At 40.1% G+C, this 13,907-nt stretch overlaps 1 long non-coding RNA gene across 1 annotated transcript; it reads left to right on the forward strand.

Annotated features, from left to right (window-relative positions):
• The first annotated feature begins 2,819 nt into the window (after positions 1-2,819).
• On the forward strand, positions 2,820-11,585 carry LOC115470160. The gene is made up of 3 exons (XR_003942132.1): positions 2,820-2,848; positions 4,840-4,842; positions 11,504-11,585. It is a non-coding gene; the product is annotated as an uncharacterized LOC115470160 (long non-coding RNA).
• The last annotated feature ends 2,322 nt before the right edge of the window (positions 11,586-13,907 follow it).

The raw sequence follows: 13,907 nt of genomic DNA on the forward strand, positions 1-13,907 counted from the left end.
TGCATATTGAACCAACTGAATTTTTTTTTTAATCTACTCAAAGATCCTATAATAAGCTGGAAAACAAACACCTAAATTTATAATTTATAAATGCCTAAGAATAGAAGCTCTAATTGTAAGTAGCTTGGAAAAGCTATCTGAGTAACTGGAGGTAATTGCCAGGAGGTGGTCTATACTGTGCATACCGATTCCTTTTCAAGATCATACCCTTGGAAGTGGCACTTTTCCAAGATTTCATCTACTGACCTTGTACAACTGTATAATTTATTTTCTTGATGGCTAGCATTACAACACAGATACTTTCTAGAAAGTTAGCCTTTTTATTTCTGTGAATAAAGAGCAGCTGCTGTCTAGCAGAGATGAAAATCAATAGCTCTGCACTTATCTGGTCTCATTTAGGCAGAACTAGCCCACTGATGGCCCTCCGTTCAATCTTAAAAGGATGGCTTCTGAGACTATGTGAGGACCAGGGTCATATAGTGGATCTCAGTTGTCAGTTAACTTGGCCTTGTACTTTGCATTAGGTCCGAGGAGATCTGCTAGGGCTGCCAGCATCACTGGATAGTTCACAGCTAAAACAGAAAAAAGTAGGCCATAGCACTCCCATATAACGAATTAAAGGCCTTGAAGACAGGATTTTCCTCTCAGATATTGAAACAAGGAAGAAATAGACTAATTAGAAACCTTGACTTATAATGCTGTGAAGTTCCATGACCTGTTTCATTTTGATATGTATACGGCCAGGGCCTGTGTTAGATATGTAGAGACACAGGGCAAAAGGGAAGGGGTCCTTCTTTGGGCTATGCTGCCTTCAGCTTGAGGCCTATGAAGAAAGACTAAGGAGGCTGGGGCTTTTCAGCTTGGAGAAGGGACGGCTGAGGGGAGACATGATAGAGGTATATAAAATAATGAGTGGAGTGGAACAGGTGGATGTGAAGCGTCTGTTCACACTTTCCAAAAATACTAGGACTAGGGGGCATGCGATGAAACAACAGTGTAGTAAATTTAAAACAAATCGGAGAAAATCTTACTTCACCCAATGCATAATTAAACTCTGGAATTCATTGCCGGAGAACATAGTGAAGGTGGTTGGCTTGCCAGAGTTTAAAAAGGGGTTGGACGGTTTCCTAAAGGACAAGTCCATAGACCGCTACTAAATGGATTGGGAAAAATCCACAATTTCGGGAATAACATGTATAAAATGTTTGTACGTTTGGGTAGCTTGCCAGGTGCCCTTGACCTGGATTGGCCGCTGTCGGGGACAGGATGCTGGGCTCAATGGACCTTTGGTCTTTTCCCAGTATGGCATTACTTATGTACTTATTGAAGTCCAGGGCAACTGCTTTGGTTGCAAGCCTCTAACCTCAGCCCTGTGTATAGCTGTCTTGGACTCAGTGTCTCAGGCAAAGAAAGTGTTATGATAACATTTTAAATGATAGAGACTAACACACTGTTTGTGCAGAGGAAGAGCTGTGTCATCAGGGCTCCTAACTTCAAGAATCTCATACTATTAGGGACAGTTTGAATCAGGCTTATTTTTTTTTTATTTTTTACTTTTAATCATTTATTAATAATTTTTCTTTTTACAAGGGTCACTTGCAAACAGTAATACAGAGATGACTGCACATTAATACAATATAAGAAGAAAACAATCCCAACTAGATATATGGATTATATACAATCTTTCTCTTTCTTAGACCACAAGTGAAGAAAAATAGGGAGAGTGAAATAAGACAAGGAGATCAATTAAACAGTAAACAGAAAAAAAAACCATGGTATTAACCTGATTATCCTCAGGTATTACTCATCATTCCACATTGATCATCTGGTTGGCTTCTTCAAGTCCAAATACGGTGTAAAGTCAATTCATTTCATTAAGAACATACTTATTGTCCAAATTTTAGTTAGAAATAATACACCTGATTACATTCTCTCTCTTTTCAAAACCAGAAGTTATTTAACAATACATATACTTAAGTCTCTAATTCAAATCCCAGTGATTAAAGCAATCCCAGTTTTCACAGGCTTCACTCCTTTGGAAGTAATAATTAAGGAAATAAGAATCAGGCTTGTTTTTATTTTATGTATGTTTGCCATTTCTAAATTGGTGTTTAATATTCAAAGGGCCCACTTTACTAAACCGCACTGTAGGCGCGCAAACCTTTTAGCTTATGCTATTGGTAGAGACACCCATTGGGTGTTTCTAGCTTTAGCATGCGCTAAAAGGTTTGTGTGCCTACAGTGTGGCTTAGTAAACGGGACCCAAAATGACTTATATGGTTGACTTCCAAATTAGCCTCAAACTACTGGCTTTGAAAATTCAGGTCAGCTGAAAGTTTATGCAGTTGAGGGAGAGATCAGGAGTGTTCTGGAGGTGGGGCTAAAAGCTAACCAAATAGTGTTGATAATCAGTGCCATAAGGTCATCATTACCTTCTTAGATTTTTTATTTTCTTAGTTAAAAACAAAACAGGAAAATAAACTACAAGATGCTTACATAGTGGAGGCCTTCACCCAGCATGCCCAGCAGCATTCTACACTTACACAAACACCAGGCCAGTCTCAATAGCAGGATTTCAGAGTGGCAAGTTTGACAAGACCAGTTCATAAAATAAGAACAGGAATGGAACTTGATGCACTGCCTTTCTGTGGTTATAATCAAAGCGGTTTACATGTTTAATACAAGTACTTGTTTTGTACCTGGGGAAATGGAGGGTTAAGTGACTTGCCCAGAGTCACAAGGAGCTGAAGTGAGAATTGAACCCAGTTCCCCAGGATCCAAGTCCACTGCATTAACCACTAGGCTACTCCAAGCTTTATCACACTGGGACAGACTGAAGGTCCATCAAGTCCAGCATCCTGTTTCCAACAGTGGCCAATCCAGGTTACAAGTACCTGGCAAGAACTCAAAACAGTACATTTTATGCTGCTTATCCTTAAGCACTGGATTTTCCCCAAGCCCATCTTAATAATGGCTTATGGACTTTTCTTTTAGGAAGTGATCCAAACCTTTTTAAAACCCCACTAATCTAATTGCTTTTACCACATTCTCTGGCAATGAATTCCCGAGTTTAATTACATGTTGAGTGAAGAAATATTTTCTCCCATTCGTTTTAAATTTACTTCTTAGTAGCTTCATTGTGTGCCCCCTAGTCCTAGTATTTTTGGAAAGATTAAAACAAGCGATTCACTTCTACCCATTCCACTTCACTCGTTATTTTATAGCCCTCTATCATATTTCCCCTCAGCTGTCTTTTCTCCAAGCTGAAGGGCCCTAGCGACTTTAGACTTTCCTTATAAGGAAGTCTTCCCATCCCCGTTGTCATTTTCGTCACACTTCTCTGTATCTTTTCTAAATCCACCATATCTTGAGATGCAGTGACCAGAATTGCACACAGTATTTGAAGTGCAATCGCACCATGGAGCAATACAAAGGCATTATAATGTCCTCATTTTTGTTTTCCATTCCTTTCCCAATAATACCTAACATTCTATTTGCTTTCTTCGTCACCATCACACACTACTAGCTGGTTGGTAGATTCCACAGTGTAGTAAGGTAGATTGGATACTGCTGTGAGCATGATAACAAAATGACCCCCACCACTTTGCCATTTAGAATATAATAAAACTTTTAAGTCTGAGTTTTACAGTGAGGCTCAGTTGATTTGCATATGCCTTTCTGTTGACATACCCAAGGTGGCCGGTGTTGATTTTCCTCTCTAGTTGTGTTGCTCTATAATTGTTAAGTATTTGTGTTTCATTTGATATTACGAAGTTAATTTTTGGTGAATTGATGTGTGGTTAGCATGCCAACAGGCTATTGCATAATGCCCTGGTGCCTTGCGGTATTTTGCCTGTTCGCATGTGGTAGCCCATGCGTTAACTATTTTTTAAAATAATCTTTTTATTGAAAATGTCAAAATATTAACAATTAATTACAGACATAAGATAGTAGGGGGTAAGTCATGGGCAGAAGGTGAGCATTCCTGCATTATCCATCGCCAGGTTAGTACGGCAGCCCTTAACTCCACCTCAATGGGTGGCATTAACTGCCCCTCCACATGTCCACATGGTAGGTGAAACTGCATGCTGGGTTAATGTGGGAGCCCTTAGTGCCTCCTACATAGTAAGCATTAAATGCACTCTCAAGTTAACATTTTGTGTGTACCGTGCGCATGGCCTTACAAATCTGCCGCTGTATATCTGGGCTTAGCACACAGGAAAGTTCCATGTTAGAACGCACAAAGGGGTCCTTCATACTAAAGCTTAGTGGTCCATTAGCATGTGCTAAGGGGTCCTTTTACCAAGCTGCAGTAAAAAAGGACCCTGCGCTAGCAGCAGGGACAATTTTTGCCGTACACTGTAGCCCTTACTGCCAGCCATTGACCTAGCGATAAAGTCTTACGTGGTAACCGGGCGGTAATGACCTACGCACGTCAAACGCCACTTAGCGCGTCAGAATAAAAAAATATTTTCCAGTTGCGCATAGCAGACGCATGCCAAATATGAAATTACCGCAAGGGCCACAGGGTAACCGTGCGGTAACTCCATTTTGGCGCGTGTTGGATGCACGTGGACACTTATGCGGCTTAGTAAAAGGGCCCCAGAGGATGACCGAACTATTAATATGAACAAATTATTGTGCTAACAATAACTCTACATTTAATCTAAAGATTTATAAGGTGGAACAAATTATTGGGCAAACATTTAAATGACAAATAAAGAATCTAATGATTCAGCCCTTTGATAAGCTCCATGAGAGCCACAAGGAGCTTTTAAGACTTGCTGGATCTGTTAAAATGCATTAAAAAAGAAAAAAAAGTTAGGATTTGGTTTTGAGTGGGTAAATCTGTGAAGTTTATTCTAGGTAGACGGGATTATGGGATAGTTGTTTCTTTAGGCCCCTTAGAAGGAAAAGGGAAAAGTGCTTTTTCCGTTCCTCAGTAATACCCCCCCTCTATTACAAAAAAATGTCAGTCAACTGGATTTCTTTCACTCTTATTTCGAGGTTGCAAAATTTAAAAACCATGTGATACATAATATTTATTTTAGGATTTCATATTATGCCTTTTTGCTATAACCTACAAAGTGGATCACAAATACAATAACATATTGTTCAACAGCAGTGTACGATAACATCAACCCTCCCATTCCATCAATTCGGCCCACTGTATCACCACTCCCGACAGTAACCCTCCATGCCATCCCTTTTACCATCCCATCTTACTTATTTAATCAAATAAAGATTGACAGTCACACAATAAAACCGTCAATGAGTCATACAGTCCCTGAACCCATGCCCTAGGCTAAAACAAAATCAATTAGGGAAACAGATATCAGCATTCACACAAACCCTCTCACTCTGTGACACAGTACAGCCAACACTGAAGTAATCATCCTGCATCCATGAAACAAGTCAAGGAAAAGCATGAGTGAAAAGCCATGTATGTCTGCAAAGATGAGACTCTCCCCAAAATGTTACATATCTACCAATTGTTGATTTCTCCGAAGCATAAGGGGTACAAAACAAGGCCTGCTGGGATGAACAAAAGCTCTTGCTGCTGTATACTGCACCAAAAAAAATTCATATTCATCTTACAAATGTATCTCACCTACAGTGTCTTTGTGGCAAATGGGCATGTTCAAAATACAACAAAAACTTTCCAAGCCAAGTTGTATCAGCTTCCACTTTAAGCCGTATTAGTGTTCTCTTCACCATCATACCTCGTTCTACCGACTAGGCTGCATTGTTCTACTCCATTCTACTAGAAACGTACTCACACTCGAGTGTAGAGGTTCCCTTACATCCTCCAGTGGTGTGAATTCCAAATGCGGTGTGCAGGATCAACAGCCCAGCATGGAGCAAGATTTGGCTGTTCTTGTGTCATACTTTTTTTTTCTGTTATAGAAATAGCTATTACATTTTTTTTCCTCACAAAAATGATAAGGGGCTCTATTACCAAACTAAGGTAAAAAGTGACCTTAGTGTGTGTTTACACGGTTCACGCACGTGTGCTAAGGCCATTTTTACTGCATGGGTAGAATGGCTGCTTTTTCTAGTTTCTGAATTAATGACCACACCCTAATTTTCCCATTAGCGTGTGGACCCACCGCCACCTACTTTGTGGGCAGTGAGGACTCACACGCTAACCGTGTGCTAATCGCTTAGCATGTGGTGATAAAGCTGCGCTAACCGATTAGTGAAGTACACGCCTACTCTCCACCCCCAACCAGCTCCCAGCTCTAAAAGATGAAATTTACTTTTTAGTGTGTGGATCAGCAACAAAATGGCCATTAATACGAAAAAAGGGGGAACGCTGACCATTTTATGACCTTAGCACATTGGGAAAAATGGTGCAAGGGCATACTAAGGCCATTTTTTTGCCATAGCTTAGCAAAAGGGCCTCTTAAATACATAATTAATCTAAATGACCCATTATAAAATTACCCACAGAAAGTCTACTCCAAATAAACTGTGTGGAAGAGAGAAACAAGTTATGCTGACCTGGCATTCATAAACTCAATGCTTTATAAAACAAAGCTTTAATTGCCCAAATTGTTGCACATGCCAAGATGCTATAAGATTCAGCCTTACTTTCTTTTCCCAGCATGCTTATGCTATTATGCACTTATGAGGTGCCTTGCTGAGCCATGCACAGTGATATCAGCTAATGAAAACCATGGTGAATTTAATTTGCAGCACTCCTGCTGTGTCTGTTTCCAAAGTTAGTCAGAGTACAGATTATATTTTAAATTTAAGGAGCATCAGCAATACATTTATTTTTTTTAAATATGGTCCAATGATTTTGCTATTATGTAGCAAAAGCCCTTCAAAAGATATTTACATATAAGAATTAAAACACTACAAATCCTTTATTACAAAAAACCATATCAGTATTTTACAGTTACTTTATCTATAGCCCGCTAAAGCCGACAAAGTGGTTCATAGTGGATTGCATAAACAAGATACTAGATCAAGGATATAACATAGTATTACAAAAATCAATGAATAAACTTCATATTTTTGTACCGTCCGGGTTAGTACAGGAGCTTTTCAGGCTCATTTTCAAAAGAGAAAAACGTCCAAAAAGTGACATTAGTCTGCATTTGGACGTTTACCTCACAAAAACATCCAAATCAGTATTTTCAAAATCTCTTTTTAGACGTTTTTCTCTGAAGTCCATCAGAAGGACATCTAAATCTCAAGGGGGCGTGTCAGGGGCGTGTTCAAGGCAGGACTTGGGAGTTCCTAAGACTTGGACGTCTTTCAGCAATAATGGAACAAAACAAAGACGTCCAAGACTAAAACTTAGATGTTTTGAGCTAGACCTGTTTTTATAACAAACAACTGCAGTGGGAATTGAACCTGCTTCCCCAAGCTCAAAGTCTGCTGCACTAACCACTAGGCTACTCTTCTATTCCATGTATGAGGTGCCCCAAATGACCAGATGACCACTGGAGGGAATCGGGGATCACCTCCCCTTACTCCCCCAGTGGTCACTATCCTCCTCCCACCCCAAAAAATGTGATTAAAAATATTACTTGCCAGCCTCTATGCCAGCCTCAGATGTTATACTCAGGTCAATTAGAATAGCATGCAGGTCCCTGGAGTAGTCTAGTAGTGGTGCAGTGCCCTGCAGACAGGTGGACCCAGGCTTCTAACTCCCCCTACTTGTTACACTTCTGAGCCCTCAAAAACCCACTGTGCTCCCTTCACCTGTAAGGACTATGGTAGTGGTGTACAGTTGGGGGTAGTGGGTTTTGGGGGGCTCAGCAGACAAGGTAAGGGAGCAATAGTGAGATGTGTACCTGGGAGCATTTTATAAAGTCCATTGCAGTGCCCCCAAGGATGCCCTATTGCTTTCCTGGGATGTCACTTTTCCACTATTCTACCTGATGCCAAGCTTTATATATTTTTTATAACATCTGAGCCATGAGTCTATTGTTTATCATTAGATTTGGGCTTTGAATTCAGATGTATAGATGAAAAGGAGGTCTCATTATATATATCTAAATACTAGAGTGCTATTTTTTCCATACTTCATAGCAAGAGTGTACATTCCCTAATTACCTGTCACAATGCAACTGAAGCTTTTACCTCCTCAGTGCATGTAAATGGTTTCATCCCTGTGTGGATTTTCTGATGCCATGTGAGGCTTTCTTTCCAACCAAAGCTTTTACCACACTCAGAACATGTAAGTGGTTTCACTCCTGTGTGTATTCTCTGGTGCATTGTGAGGTTTACCTTCTGACCAAAGCTTTTACCAGACTCTATACATGCAAATGGTTTCTGTCCCGTAGGGATTTTCTGATGCACTTTGAGATTTACATTACAGCCAAAGCTTTTACCACAGTTAGAACATGTGAATGGTTTCACTCTATTATGGATTTTCTTGTGTATTTTGTACGTTTTGCGTTTGGATGTATCTGTTTGAAAATGGACCAAAAAATAAAACATCCAAATCACAAAACATTTCTCCAAACAGCATTTTCAAAAGGAAAAGAGACTTTTTTCTACAAAATGACCTTTCCTGTTCTGATTTTGGACGTTTTACAAAAAACGTCCAAATTCAGACTTAGATGCCATATCCAAAAATGCCCCTTGGGCATTTGACTTGCCCAAAGTCACAAGGAGCAGCAGTGGGAATTGAACCCATGTTAGCAGGATCAATCCCCACTGCACTAACCATTAAGCCACTGCCTCCTCTGTTCTGAATGTCTTGCATTTGGACATCTTTTGTTCAAAAATGGACCATAAAGAAGGACGTCCAAATCACAAGACATCGATAGCATTTTCAAACACAAAAGATAGATGTCTATCTTTTTCAAAAATGACCTTCTTTCCTGTTCAGAATTTCTGATTTAGACATTCTATCGAAAATGCCCCTCCTTATCACCTAATTAGATGGCGGTAAGGGTTCCATCTGGAAATGGCAGCACACGGCTTTTTTTTTTTAGGAAAACAGCCTTTTAGCCACTGCAGTAAAAGGGGGCCTTGGCGCACATCAAACACACAAACCGACGCTACCGCAGGCCCTCCTTTTCTGCAGCGTGGTAAGAGGGGCCCTAAGTGCGAATTCTATAATAGGATTTGGGCACCCAGATTCCATTACGGCATTTATGCATCAACATTTAGACACGCCCACTTACGCCATGTCAACAAGAGGCGTAAATGTGCACACTTTGGTGTATAAATGTCACTATTCTATAACGTTACTTCAAACTTGGCAATTAAACACCACGGGTAGGCAAGTACACAACAATGAATATTTCCACAACAAAAATACTCCTGCCGAGCTCTGTGGTGTAACTTGCTCATAATAGATTTGAACCGTAAGATTTACAACACCCACCTCCTCATTGATCAGGCAGTGTAAAATAATTCTTAAAGTATCCAATTTTAATCACAATATGAACTTATTCAATGTTTCTGACTCACCTCGGTAAAATTTGGAATATTGTCACGCGTAAGAGTGATGCCCCCAACACGTCCACACTTCTGCCACGGCTGCGCCACCTTTTCAGCTACGTACATTAGAATTTATACGCACCTCTTTTTTAGAATATGCCTAAAAAGAAGCATATGTAAATTCCAATTATTTATTTATTATATTTGTATCCCGCACTTTCCCACTAAAAGCAGGCTCAATGCGGCTTACATAGTAATAGGTAACACAGAATTTTGTTATGTAAAGTAGGAAATTAAGTATAACATAGTAATAGGATGGATGGGTAGTAATAGGATGGATGGGTAGGTAGAGACAGGTGATAGAGAGGAAGGTAAGGTGGGCGATAGAGTCTGGGTCAATGTCGTTTTCTCTTCAGTATATGTAAGGTAGATGGGTTCAAGAGATTAATCTGGGTCTTTTGGATAGGCTTGTTTGAATAGATGGGTTTTTAGTGCTTTTCTGAATGGTAGGTGGTCATGGATTGCTTGGATAGGTCTAGGGAGAGCGTTCCATAGGCAGCTGCCCAGGAAGGAGAAATTGGATCCATAATAATGGATTAATGCCAATTAGTAATCATAATTGGTTATCAGCCAATTATCATCGCTGATTGGCTCATTACTTGAGTAGTGCATGTAAATTGGTCGCATGCACAAGTTAATGCACGCTACTCACCACGCTGTATATAGAATTCGAGGCAGAGTCATCATTTGGCTGGTTAAGTGTCGATATTCAGGATTTAGCCAGCCAAGGTAACCACATAAAAATTGCTCTGTTTATGCAATTTGCCATATCCAGTTAAGTGTTAACTATGGTTTTGCCAGCTTTATAAACCTGAAAATTAAATGCTAGAGCCGGACACAGCCCAGCATTAAATTTCTGGTTATAACGCCAGCAAAAGTCAGCAAAATATTGAGTGCCACCAGCTGAAATATTGACCCCCACCCCCCATATTCTTATTGCATTTTTCTACTCTTTGTCAGAATAAAATAGATGAACTCTATTTTAAGTGCAGTAAATTCAGAGAAACATTCAGACAGAAAAATTACTCCTGCTTTACTTGGGCATAGTTTGGAAAGATGAGCTTTTGTTTCTGAAGAGCTGAGTTGAAACAACAGACTTAAGAAAACACATTTACCATGGAAGAAAATTGAGGGGGGGGGGGGGGCAAGTCTGGCCCAACCAATAGGCATGACTAGGCAGCAGCATTCAAAACAAACAAGACCCGACAGCCACAAAAACCGAAAGAGCCATTGTTTCCAAGTTTTGTTTTCTTTCTATAAAACAAGACTATTTAAAAGCATCATGTCAGATTATATGTTTTTATATAGAATCTGGGTGACTTTGATTATAACATTTAATTATCAAAATCTGGATGGGGAAATTAACTGAGGGAGGCTAAAGTTGAAGGTTCGCCTAGGACACTCAATTCTTTTGCATTGGCCTTGGGAGGGGGAATAGGGGGTGAAGGTGGGCTGGGAGACATAAGAAGTTCAAAGAAGACCTAGTAGCAAGTTTAAAAGTGCACATTTCACTCAATGCATCCATTTATGTTTACAATACTACCTCTATAATGTCCTGATACCAAATTTGCTGCTGATACAGTAACTGTTTGCTCATATAACAATTAACATAGAGTAACATAGTAAATGACAGCGGATAAAGGGAAATGGGACTTGATATACTGCCTTTCTGAGATTTTTGCAACTACATTCAAAGTGGTTTACATATATTCAGGTACTTATTTTGTACCAGGGGCAATGGAGGGTTAAGTGACTTGCTCAGAGTCACAAGGAGCTGTAGTGGGAATCAAACTCAGTTCCCCAGGAGGGAAGTCCACTGCACTAACCACTAGGCTACTCCTCCACACCTGCATGGTCCATCCAGTCTACCCAACAAGGCAGAATAAAATACACATACTTAATCCTGACCTGACTTTGCCATTTTGGGCCCTATGTCCAAACTACAGGAGTTAACATTAACAACATACATACACCTAGTTTGAAAAAACAAACAAACAAAAAAACCATCCACAACTAATCCAAGCTAGTTATTAAGGAATGGGACTTCACATACTGCCTTTCCGTGGTTACAACCAAAGCAGCTTACATACTATGTACAGGTACTTATTTTGTACTAGATTGTAATACAAAATTTTCTGAATAAGTAGGTTTTGATACGTTTTCAAAATTGGAAATAATTTAAAGCAGTAGATAAAAGGATTTGAATGTCTTTAATAAGGCAAGTGTCATGGAATGAAAAATAGGTTATCTACTGATCTGGATCTTGTTATAGTTCTTAAAGAAGGAAAATTAAATAAGGCAATTGATCTAGAGATCCTTGATATTTGAGAGAAAACAAAGTGAACTGAGAGATACAATGGGGCTAGCCCATGCATCACTTAAGACAAAAAAAAACAAAAAACTGAAAAAGACTCTAGCATGACCCGAAAGCCAATGACTATAATACCGAGGTACACTATCATACTTTTTCAAAGAGTAAATCAGAGTGCAGTATTCTGAATGGATTGCAACCACTTTACTAATTGTTTAATCCAGCATACTTAGTTGCTGTCAAAGCCCCATTCCAGCCAATCCAGATCTGTCTTTTGTCCTTTTGGTGACACAGACCTGGGAAGTCTGCCCAGCACTGTCTTTACTTCCCAACTGTTACCTTCTAAACACCACTCCTGCCCATCATAACACATCAACTGCCATGAAGTCATTTAAACATTGTTTCAATTCCATCTTCTTTCTGTATAGGGATAGTCATGAAATGCCTAGTCACCCGCCTGGGGCTAATCCTGCGGCAACCTAGAGGGTCTGTACCCAGCACAACTCAGGTCCGCCTGCAGCTGCTGCTTGTGCTCTGCACTAGCACCCTTCTCTCACTGACTGGGACCCAACTGCATCTGGGTGAGTCTCCCGCTCTCAAATTATTCCTCAGTGATTTCTATGTTACTGATGCACACTCCCAGTGGTCCCAGAATTCCCAGAAAGCACTCACAAACCCAACACACAAACCACCAGGATTCTTAGTCATTCCAGTCAAGCAGAGGCAATAAACTAAAAGAGGTTTATTGTCATAAAACTATTGAACAGTGAACTATAAAACAGATGGGGAAAACAGCACACAATAACAGGTAACTGAAATAGTTATCTAAACATTTTATCACTACCTGAATAGTGCCTGGGAATTACAGAAAATATAGCTGGTCACAAGTCTTTCTCCCTCTACTCCCTCTACTTCCAAACTGTGACTGACAAATTACCTCACAGTTAGGCTGGCAAAAAAAAAAAACTGGTGCGGACTGAGAGTGGTCTGGGCCCCCCACCCGGCTGCTGCTCCCCCTACCGCCGCAGTTGATGCCCCTGCTGCCCCAGTCCTACCTGAAGGGTCCTGGTGGTCTAGTGGTCTCTGGGGAGGAGGAGCATATTCTTTCCTGCCCGCTGCTATTCAGGCTACCGGGCAGTGCCTGAGGGCCCAGAGGCTCTGCCGGATGCCCACCATACACTATAGCCCTCCCCAGTCCTCCCTTTAAAGGCGTGCTGGTGGCACCACTGGTGATCTAGTGGCGTCAGGGGGGAATATGTTCTTTCCTGCTTGTTGTGCTGCTGCTGCTGCTATTATTCCCCATGCCCGGCAGCGCCATCTTTTCAAAATGGCACTGAGACTTCCTGCGTTAGCCTGATAATTTTTAGCATTTATAAATTAAATCTTTCAAAAAATAGAAATCCCCCAGGCACTTATCTGAGAATTAAAAAATAAAATGTTTTTGTAAAGAATGATATAACGTTAAAATAATAGGAGGATTTTCTGGACTCATGAAGAAGTAGGGCAGGTCATATCATTAGTCTGAGTTTGACTCTAGACCTGACCTTTATTGTTACTTGCTAGCTTTTAATAGTGACTTTGTGAGAAAAACAAGTAAAGCCAATCAACAGAATAGTTAATAGTGCATACTCAAAAGCCACTAGATGCCAGAATGACGTTCGAAAAAAAAAATTGCATCTGTAATGAGAATTACATCTACTACAAATTTCTATAGCGCTACTAGAGGTAGGCAGCGCTGTACACTAAACAGGTAGGAGAGTCATAACATAGTAGATGGCGGCAGAGAAAGACCTGTACGGTCCATCCAGTCTGCCCAACAAGATAAACTCATATGTGCTACTTTTTGTGTATACCTGACCTTGATTTGTATCTGCCCTATTCGCCAGAGCTTACAATTTAATCAACAATATATTGATACTTCCTAAATTGTATATAAACAACTGGTAATCATTATAAACACTTAGAACAACTTTAACGTGTTTAACGTAAGTTTAACAACTTTAAGCTACACAACTGAAGAAAAAAATGACACACCCGACATATTGGGAAAGGACTTATATCCTGCTTTCAGTCGGGTATTCCTCCTTAAAATATAAAATGAAATGTGGTGCGCTCAGTTTGACCAAAG

Source organism: Microcaecilia unicolor, chromosome 5, assembly GCF_901765095.1.
Source record: "Microcaecilia unicolor chromosome 5, aMicUni1.1, whole genome shotgun sequence".
NCBI classification, from domain to species: Eukaryota; Metazoa; Chordata; class Amphibia; order Gymnophiona; family Siphonopidae; genus Microcaecilia; species Microcaecilia unicolor.